This window comes from Mustela lutreola, chromosome 7, assembly GCF_030435805.1.
Source record: "Mustela lutreola isolate mMusLut2 chromosome 7, mMusLut2.pri, whole genome shotgun sequence".
Taxonomy (NCBI): Eukaryota; Metazoa; Chordata; class Mammalia; order Carnivora; family Mustelidae; genus Mustela; species Mustela lutreola.
Genome location: NC_081296.1, coordinates 85863477 through 85872244, shown reverse-complemented (window position 1 = coordinate 85872244; position 8768 = coordinate 85863477).

The following is an 8768-nucleotide window of genomic DNA, read 5'->3' as shown; positions in this document are numbered from 1 at the left end:
TATATGAGAAATTTGTTATGTGAACAGAGAGACCTTTCAAATCTATGAGCTAGACAAGGATTTTGGAAGTTAGTATAAAGTAATTATGAAGAGAACAGATTCTAAGGTCATACCTCTTGGTTCTAATTTTAGCTCTTCTGCTTAATAGCTGTATTACCTTGAGCAAATCACTTAACTGTTCTTCACCTTCTTTATCTGAATGTTGGAGAGGATAACACTACCTACCTTCTTGGGTTGTAAGAATTAACAGAGATAATAAATGCAAAGCATTTGGCAGAGTTTCTGGCTCATGGTAAACCACGCAAATACTAGTCCTTATTATTCCGTAAATGGTGAACCACTTAGAAACAACAGGGAGTTCCCTTGTCATATCTATGAAAAATAAAATCAGATGGATTAAAGTGTTACATTTTAAAAGGATAACTATAAAAGTAGAAAAGACAATACATCTGAATATTGATGATAATCTTGTATTAAAGGAAAGCAGGAAGTAAAGCCATAGACCTCTAGAAGACTGCTTAACTTTCAAACTTCTAAGGAAAAAAAATATTTATAAAGATATAAGACCCACAGCAAAATAGAAAAATATTTACAGTGTATAATTCAAAGAGTTATGATAATTCATATGGATATCTCACTATCATTTTTCTATAAAATAATATATCAAATAGGTATTAAACATAAACAGATGGTATATCTTGCAACTTCACTGCTCTTTCTAGCCTCAGAGATTTCTCAAACTCTTAGTAACTTTTTCCCACACGGAAGAAGCATTTAAATGGTATTTCAGCAGGAAGATCTTTTCTGATCAGTCTAAATGAGATCTCCCTAAATTTCTTTCTCCAGGCATTATTTATTCCTTTCTATGATAGCTCTTGTTGGTTTTCATCACATATTTATGTATGTTGATTTTTTTCCCCTTTTCTCTCACTAGGCAATAAACTCATGGGGATGAGCCATAGAGTATTTGTCAGTCTATAGTCAGCCCCTGACACATATAGCAGGCATTTGAAGTAATGAAAATGAATATCATAAAGGGTCTTGTATACCATGTTAAGGCATTTAGCCTTTATAGCTAAGATAGTCATAGAAGAATTTTAAGCAAGATAAATCCTTCTTGGGCTTCAGTGGAGGGTGGGTGGGGAATGAACTGGAAGGGAACATGACTGGAAGCCAGGTGGTGGATTAGAAAAGGAATTGAAACAATCCAAGAAATTATGAAGCTCTAAACTAAGGAAGTTTAATAGAAATACAGAGAAGAGAAATGGTTCCAAAGATATTTAAAATTAGACTATTTTAACTAAAGCAGAGTACAGATAGGGAAATAATGAGAATGAATTTTGATTCTGGACTTTAGGCCAGATTGTAAACCTATAATCCTGTATCAAGACATTTGTAATTCTTTAAACATTAAAAAGTCAACGTCAGATTTTGGAAATGGAGTTTTGTTTGTTTTTCTTTTTGTTTGTTTGTATGTATGTTTAAATCATTTTAATTGGCAGCACTAAGTTATTGGGACATATGGAATAGACTTCTGGGACCATGCAGAAGTTGAATATTTAGTTTTATGAATCAGTACTCCCCAACTCAGCCATAAATCTTTGTCCAAGGTCATCTCAGTGATGAACTGGTAATTGTCATCAAATGGACTTCCTTTATAATTATCATCATACTGCCACCACAATCAGTGATAATGGCAGCAGTGACAACAACAACATGAACAAATATTTATTGAGCAATTACTCTGTATAAAGCTCTGCAGAGTGTTCCTGAGTACAGAGAAATCTGACATACTCCCTGACATTAAAGAGGGTAGAATATATGCATTAAAATACACTAACTGTGTAGAGTATCATGTGATAAAATGAGTTATAGGAAAGTAATTGCTGCTGGAGTTCAAATAAGAGAGTTGCGCGTAGCTGAAAAGTCTTTAGGAAAAGCTATATGGAGGAGGTGAGACTTGAATAGGCCTTCGAGGAAGGACCAAATTAAGATAGATATAGAGGAAGGGCAGCTACTCAGACAGCATCATAAGAGCAAAAGTGGAGGTGGAGTTCCCACATCTGTTTTAAGGACAAGCAGACAAGTGGACAAATGCTTTGACTAAAGCATCAAGTTTATAAAGAGTAGTAAAGGAAGTGTTCAGAGAATTGGATGGAAACAGATTGTAAGGTGTCTTTGATGTCAAACTAATGATGGTTTATTTTGAATAGACTTATGATCACTTATTTCAAGGAAAGTGGAGAATCACTTGCAAATTTTGAGCAAAGTAGCTACTTGTGGAAAGTTATTTTTTAGAGTTTTTAGAGGATGAATCTAATGAGCATGTTCTGGTTTCGTCTTAGAGATGAAAATTCACATTGATAAGACCAGTTACTATGGCAATATTTTAGGGAAAAAAAGAGAACCTTATGTGAGAAAGAAGGAGGATATAACATGAGATTTTTTTCTTACTTTTTTTAATGAAAAACTGAAAAAAAAGTAGATGGAATAATGAACCCCCATATATTCACCACCCAGCGTCAAAAATGACCAATTCATGATTGATCTTATTTTATCTCTATTCCTACTTATCTCTTTACCTCTAGGTTTTTTGAAGTCAATCATCAATACCTTTAACTTATATATATTGGAGTATGAATCTCTAAAAGGTAAGGACTTATTAGTGAACATAGCCATAATACCATTATTATACCCAAATAATTAATAATTTCTTTATAATCCCAAATATGTACTCAGTTGTTGTTTCTCTAATTTTTATGTTTTTTTATAATTCATTTCTTCGAATGAGTATCCAAATAAGGTCCATTTAGTATAATTAGTTAATGATGTTTCTTAAATATTTGTTATAGGAACAATTATTAATGGGTTTCTTTCTTTATTTTAAAAGAATTATTATAAACTCATGTTAAAATATATTTGATGCATTTCAGTCTATTGCAGTTATCCTTTCAGTGTTCAGATTGTCCCATCTTTGCCTGATTGATAACCTCTTTGAATTGACTTCTGCAGTTTTTTGATACAGCCTTGGTGGGCTTTGAGAGCTTTCTGACTCCCTTACATAATGATGCCCCAGGATCCTCTTTTAAATTTTCTATCCAACACTCAGAATTACCCATTCTCCAAGAAGACTTTATTACTTGTGTGGTGGAATGGTAGTTAAAGACCACAAATAGGGGACACCTGGGTGGTTCAGTCAGCTGGATATCTGCCATCAGCTCAGGTCATGATCTCAGGGTCCTGGGATCGAGTTCTGCATTAGGCTCCCTGCTCAGCCAGGGGTCTGCTTCTCCTTCTTCCCCTCTCCTCTCCCCTCCCCCTGCTCATGCTCTCTCTCTCACCTAAATGAATAAAATCTTTAAAAATTTATGACTTTGTGTTATTTATATTTACTGTGAGTTCTAATTCAAATTTAGGTATACATGGTTATTACTTAACCTTATTGATTTGTCCTGTTTCTGTCATGCCAGCACTCCTGGTTTTCCATGATAATCATATGAAACCTCATTTGCTTTCTCCTTCAGTACAAAGACGACAGTCCTATAGTAACAATAAAACACTGCTTCCTATAATATAAATCCTCCTGATGTATAGTTAATTATTTTTTCAAGCTTTATTTTTTTGCACATCAGAATATATTCAACTAAGGATATACAGTCAAATTGTATTTTAAAGTCAACTGTAAATATTTTCTGCTTTTGTATTAGGTCACTTGTTTCTCCATGCATGAATTCCATACTGTTTTAACTGCAGAAGCTTTTTAATATGAACCAATAACTTCTAGGGATAGGTTATTCTCATTCTTCTCTTTTTCAGAGTTATCTTTTATTTCAGGGTTACTGCTACCTTTTTATGTTTTATTTTTCCAACTGAACTCTCTTTAGCCTTAAGGAAAATAAAACCCTAATGACATTTTATTGTGTTGACATATTTATGTTGTTAAGTCTTCCCATCAAATAACAGTATGTTTTTTCATTCATTTACTTCTCCTTTTGTGTCTTTCAGGATTATTTTGGAATCTTCTGGATATGAGAGATAGTAAAAAGGTGAAACAGTAGGACTGGAACATAAGGGAAGAAATAGAGAAAACCATGGTTTCCATACTCTTTGGAGAATAATTCTTTGTTGGTTTGTTTGTATAAGGCTCTTTGAAGAGATCAACAAAGGGAATAATGGTGAGTTTTCATTTAGTACCAGATCTGAGTTCTGTCTAAGCCTTACTGGCAATTAAATATATCAATCAAATTTATATAAAAACAAATATCATTGAAATAAATTAGAAGTAATTGCTGAGAGAGTAAATCACATGAGATAGTTATTCACTCTACTTGGTCACATGACATGAAAAAATTGTTCCTCTTAGAGCTGTGTAGTGCCATGCAAAATTGTAGAGATTTTCCTCCACCTCCTTTTCACATGCTTCTCATACTGTAGTACCTTCTAACCCTACAGCCATCGCCCTATTCTGGATTCAAATGTCTATATTATGCTGTAGTCCTTCACACAGCGCCTAGAGCAGAAATGAGGGACCCTGCCTCTGTCACCCACCTGTATCTACTATCTACCAAATCCTGTTGAATGTATCTCCTAAAAAAGAGCCAAACAAACAGATTGAGTCTACATCCTAAAAAACTCTTGAGAAACCATTTACTCCTCTCCATTATCATTGCCTAAGTCATTGCTTTACCCAGAACATCATTTTCTCACCAATTATAGTGAGATCAACTACTCATTACTCATCTTGCTTCATTTATCCTCCTGTTTCCTTTCTTATGTGACTCCATGTGGCAATATTTATCCTATTTATATCTTCAAGCCATTTTCTGTATTGTTATCTGAGTCATCTTTTAAAATACAAGTTAAATGCTTCTATGACCCCTATTGTTTTTTCAATTTAAATTCAATTAATTAACATATAGTGTATTATTAGTTTCAGAGGTAGAGTTCAGTGATTCATCAGTTCTATATAAATGCAGTGCTCATTACATCTCTTGCCCTCCTTAATGCCCATTACCCTGTTGCCTGCCCCCCAATCTCCTCCAGCAACCCTCAGTTTGTTTCCTGTGGTTAAGAGTCTCTTATGGTTTGCCTCCTATCTGATTACATCTTGTTATTTTTCCCTCCCTTCTTCTATGTTCCTCTGTTTTGTTTCTTAAATTCCAAACGGGAGTGAAATCATGATAATTCTTTCTCTGATCAACTTGTTTCACTTAGCATAATACCTTCTAGTTGCATCAACTATGACCCCCACTGTTTCCTAGTGGATAGTCTAGAAAATATCAGGGGTCCCATGACAAATACTGCATATTATATTCTTAAGATAATCACAGGGTAAATTTGGCTATAAGAGCCCTTTGTAGCAGAGAAACTTGTTTAAATGCAATCGGTTTTATGGCCTGGATTCATGTGATTATAGGCTATTTTAAATACACCTGTCAATTTTTGTCAATCAGTTTTTCTGAAGACATACTTCAGGATATACTGACATAAAGAATAAAGTTCAAACTTCCTTATTATGAATAACCTTAGTATTGCTGTGACTGCATCTTCCATGGTTCCTTCATATTCCTAATATTCCACCAAGGGTATAGCATTGTACAACACCAGTGCACAGTTCATACTCATGGGCACTGTCGACAGTTCTGAACTTGCTATCCTAAGCAGTCTCTCTGTCTTTTAGTGTATGCAGTACCATTTTTCCATTTATTTTGATCCCATCATCAGCCTAATAAATTTCCACTTGTCCTTCAAGAGCCAGTTTAGATGTTAACTTCCTCAGTACCAGTTTGAACATCATCTACACAGACTGAACAGAAGAGGTATGATGACTCAAAGAATATATGTAAAGTGAGATAAAAGCCAAAAACATACCTTCAGCAATGCCTACATTTAGGAAGTCCCCCTTCTTCAGGAAGAAGCCCCATGAAGGAGACTGAAAAGGAATTTTTAGAGCTATAGGATGAAAAGCAATGGGAATTTTGTCACAGAGTCCAGCTAAAGTGAAAAAAATGTTAATAGAAAGGCTAAAATACTATAGGTTATATATTGGAGAAAGAAGAAAATGGAAAACGCACAGAATCTTATTGATAATCTTAATGAAACAGTTTGAGGAGAGCTATTGACTACTCCTAGATAACTGTGGTCCTTCCTTTATCCACTACCCTCATATTTCAAGAATACACAGAGGACCTGAGACTCCATTCATCACCTCAGAACACACACACACACGCACACACATACACACACACCCTTATAAAGAAAACCAGATAATTGGATTGGATTGACAGTTTGGAATGAAGTTTAAGAAAAGAAAGTAAATCATCCTGGAGTAGAGATCATTGAGGAGGCATGGCAAATGAGAAGGAAACTTTTAGTAAAGGGACTTTTCTCCCGATTCTCCCTGGAGGAGATGGAGACCCTGCTGAAGGGAAAAAGTAGAGAAATTTTCTTTACCATTCTTTGTATTTTATGTGCATTTGGTTGTCTAATAGGAACAAATTTTCCACAATTTCAAAAGTTAAGGGGTTAACAAATGAGTTGCCAAAAGGAAAAAGATAGTGCTATAGCTTGAAAAGAAAGAATTGAGGAAAAGATTTTGCTAGCCTGAAGGAAAGAGAAAGAGAAAGGAACATGCTAAACAGGCAATAGAGAGGAAAGAATTAATGAAGCAGAGTACTAGAAGAGGGTATATATTTGTATGTATGTGGTGTGTGCATATGTGGTGTATGATATGTGGTGTGTATATGTGTGTGATATGTGGATGAATGAGGGATTAGATCATGGTAATATAATATTTTTACATTTTCACATTCAATTCTTTGAACAATAATTCAGGTTTATAAACTATTAATATTTGATATCCCAGTACACCTCTCCCATGCACTGATCTAAGAATGTTGCCACCTTCTCACTATAATGTGATATGGATTCTTGTAAATATTTCTACAAATATTTTAAAAAAGAGAATCTTACTTTATTGCCCTGTGGATGTTTGAAGAGAAAACTTTTTTAGGATTAAACAGGAAGAGAAAAAAAAATGTGTGTTTTTTTTTTTCAATCTTACATATAGAAAACTCATATTAAACGTCTCCCTGGACATAGAACTGACTATATATGCTTTTGACTGTTCTTTTTTATTTTCAGTGTACTGGCAACGTGCAATACATTTTAGAGGTTAGAACACTTAGGGAATACATATGGAACCTCTGAGCAAAATAATATGCTAGATATTTCTGTACTGTTTTCATAATTTAATGTTATTGAAGTCAGTCCTTAAGGAGGGGAAGAGTCACATATTTCTTTTTCATGTTGGAACAATCACAACATTATTTGATCAGTAGATAATTTTTTCTTTATTTCACAAAATCTTTAAGGAGTGGGATTTCTATATGATCTATGAAATGAAGGTTGAATAGAAGTAATAGGAGGCCTCCTTGGCACATTGTCACTCAAGCATTCAGAAGTTTTATCCTGCCTGGAACATTCTTTACACATGATTCTTATTTCTCAGCTTTAAACTACACCTAGGTGGAATCTTTTGTTCTCAGTGCTGCCAAAGCTCCCATCTTCCAGCAGTGACCTCAGTTTAGCACCTGCTTGTAAGATGTGTTTGCACATTGTTGGTACATTTCGGTGACATGTATGTTCCCATCAAGGAGACTGTCATAGAATTCAGGAGATGTTAACATTTTTCCATCTGTGTGTGAAAGTGACGTTTCCTGTTAATTTTGTTCTTTTGCTGAACTCTCCAAGCAGAAGCCTTCTGTGGGAGGCAGGATGATGTCATTATAGTCATAGCATAAATTTTTCAACCTTTAGAATGAGACATATTGTGGCATATATTTCACTCTTTTAAAAACAGTGAAATAAAAACTTGGGGGATGATGATATCAATTTTATATTTTCAAGTGTGGGGGTTTCCAGAGGCTTGAGAATGACTCCAGGGCTAAAATTTCCTCTGGCACATGGATTTCTTCTGTCGCCTTGAGAGAAGTAAGCCCATCCATGGATGTCTGTGTTTATGAGGCCAACAGACTTGGCTAGTAAATTTCAGAGGTATTGAGACTTTGTGCAGGCAAAATAGTCTAGCAGTAGTGATTTAAAAATAAAAAGAAATCAGACTTCTGATTTCGGTTCTGACATGTGAAAGCTGGGAAGTTGTCACTCCCATTTTTACAACCAAAAAAATGTTGAGCAAACAAAATCAGTGACTTTTCTTGGACCTATCAGAGGACTGTGGTTGCAGAACAAATGCTGAAATCCAGAAAGAAAGACAAATATGGAGTCACAGTCTCCATCTCCTTTTCTTAAGAAGAAGCTATTAGAGTCATACATTGTTGGGCACTGTTAAATAATAATTTTGTTGAGTTGTTAGAGGCTGAGTCTGGACTAGCTTGAGAGTAAGAGTTTTCTTGGGGCTTTAGTCTTTTTTTTTTTTTTTAAGATTTTATTTATTTATTTGACAGAGGGAGAGATCACAAGTAGGCAGAGAGGCAGGCAGAGAGAGAGAAGGAAGCAGGCTCCCCGCTGAGCAGAGAGCCCGATGCGGGGCTCTATGCCAGGACCCTGAGATCATGACCTGAGCTGAAGGCAGAGGCTTTAACCCACTGAGCCACCCAGGCGCCCCGGGGCTATAGTCTTAAGAGGTCCCTCACACTTGGTTTCTTCCTTGAAGAGCTAAGAAAGATCCCTTCTTGACTCTCAGAGGGGAGGCGAAAGATAGTCATTTTGAAATACTCTAAGAATGTTCTCATAACAAGGGCTACTTA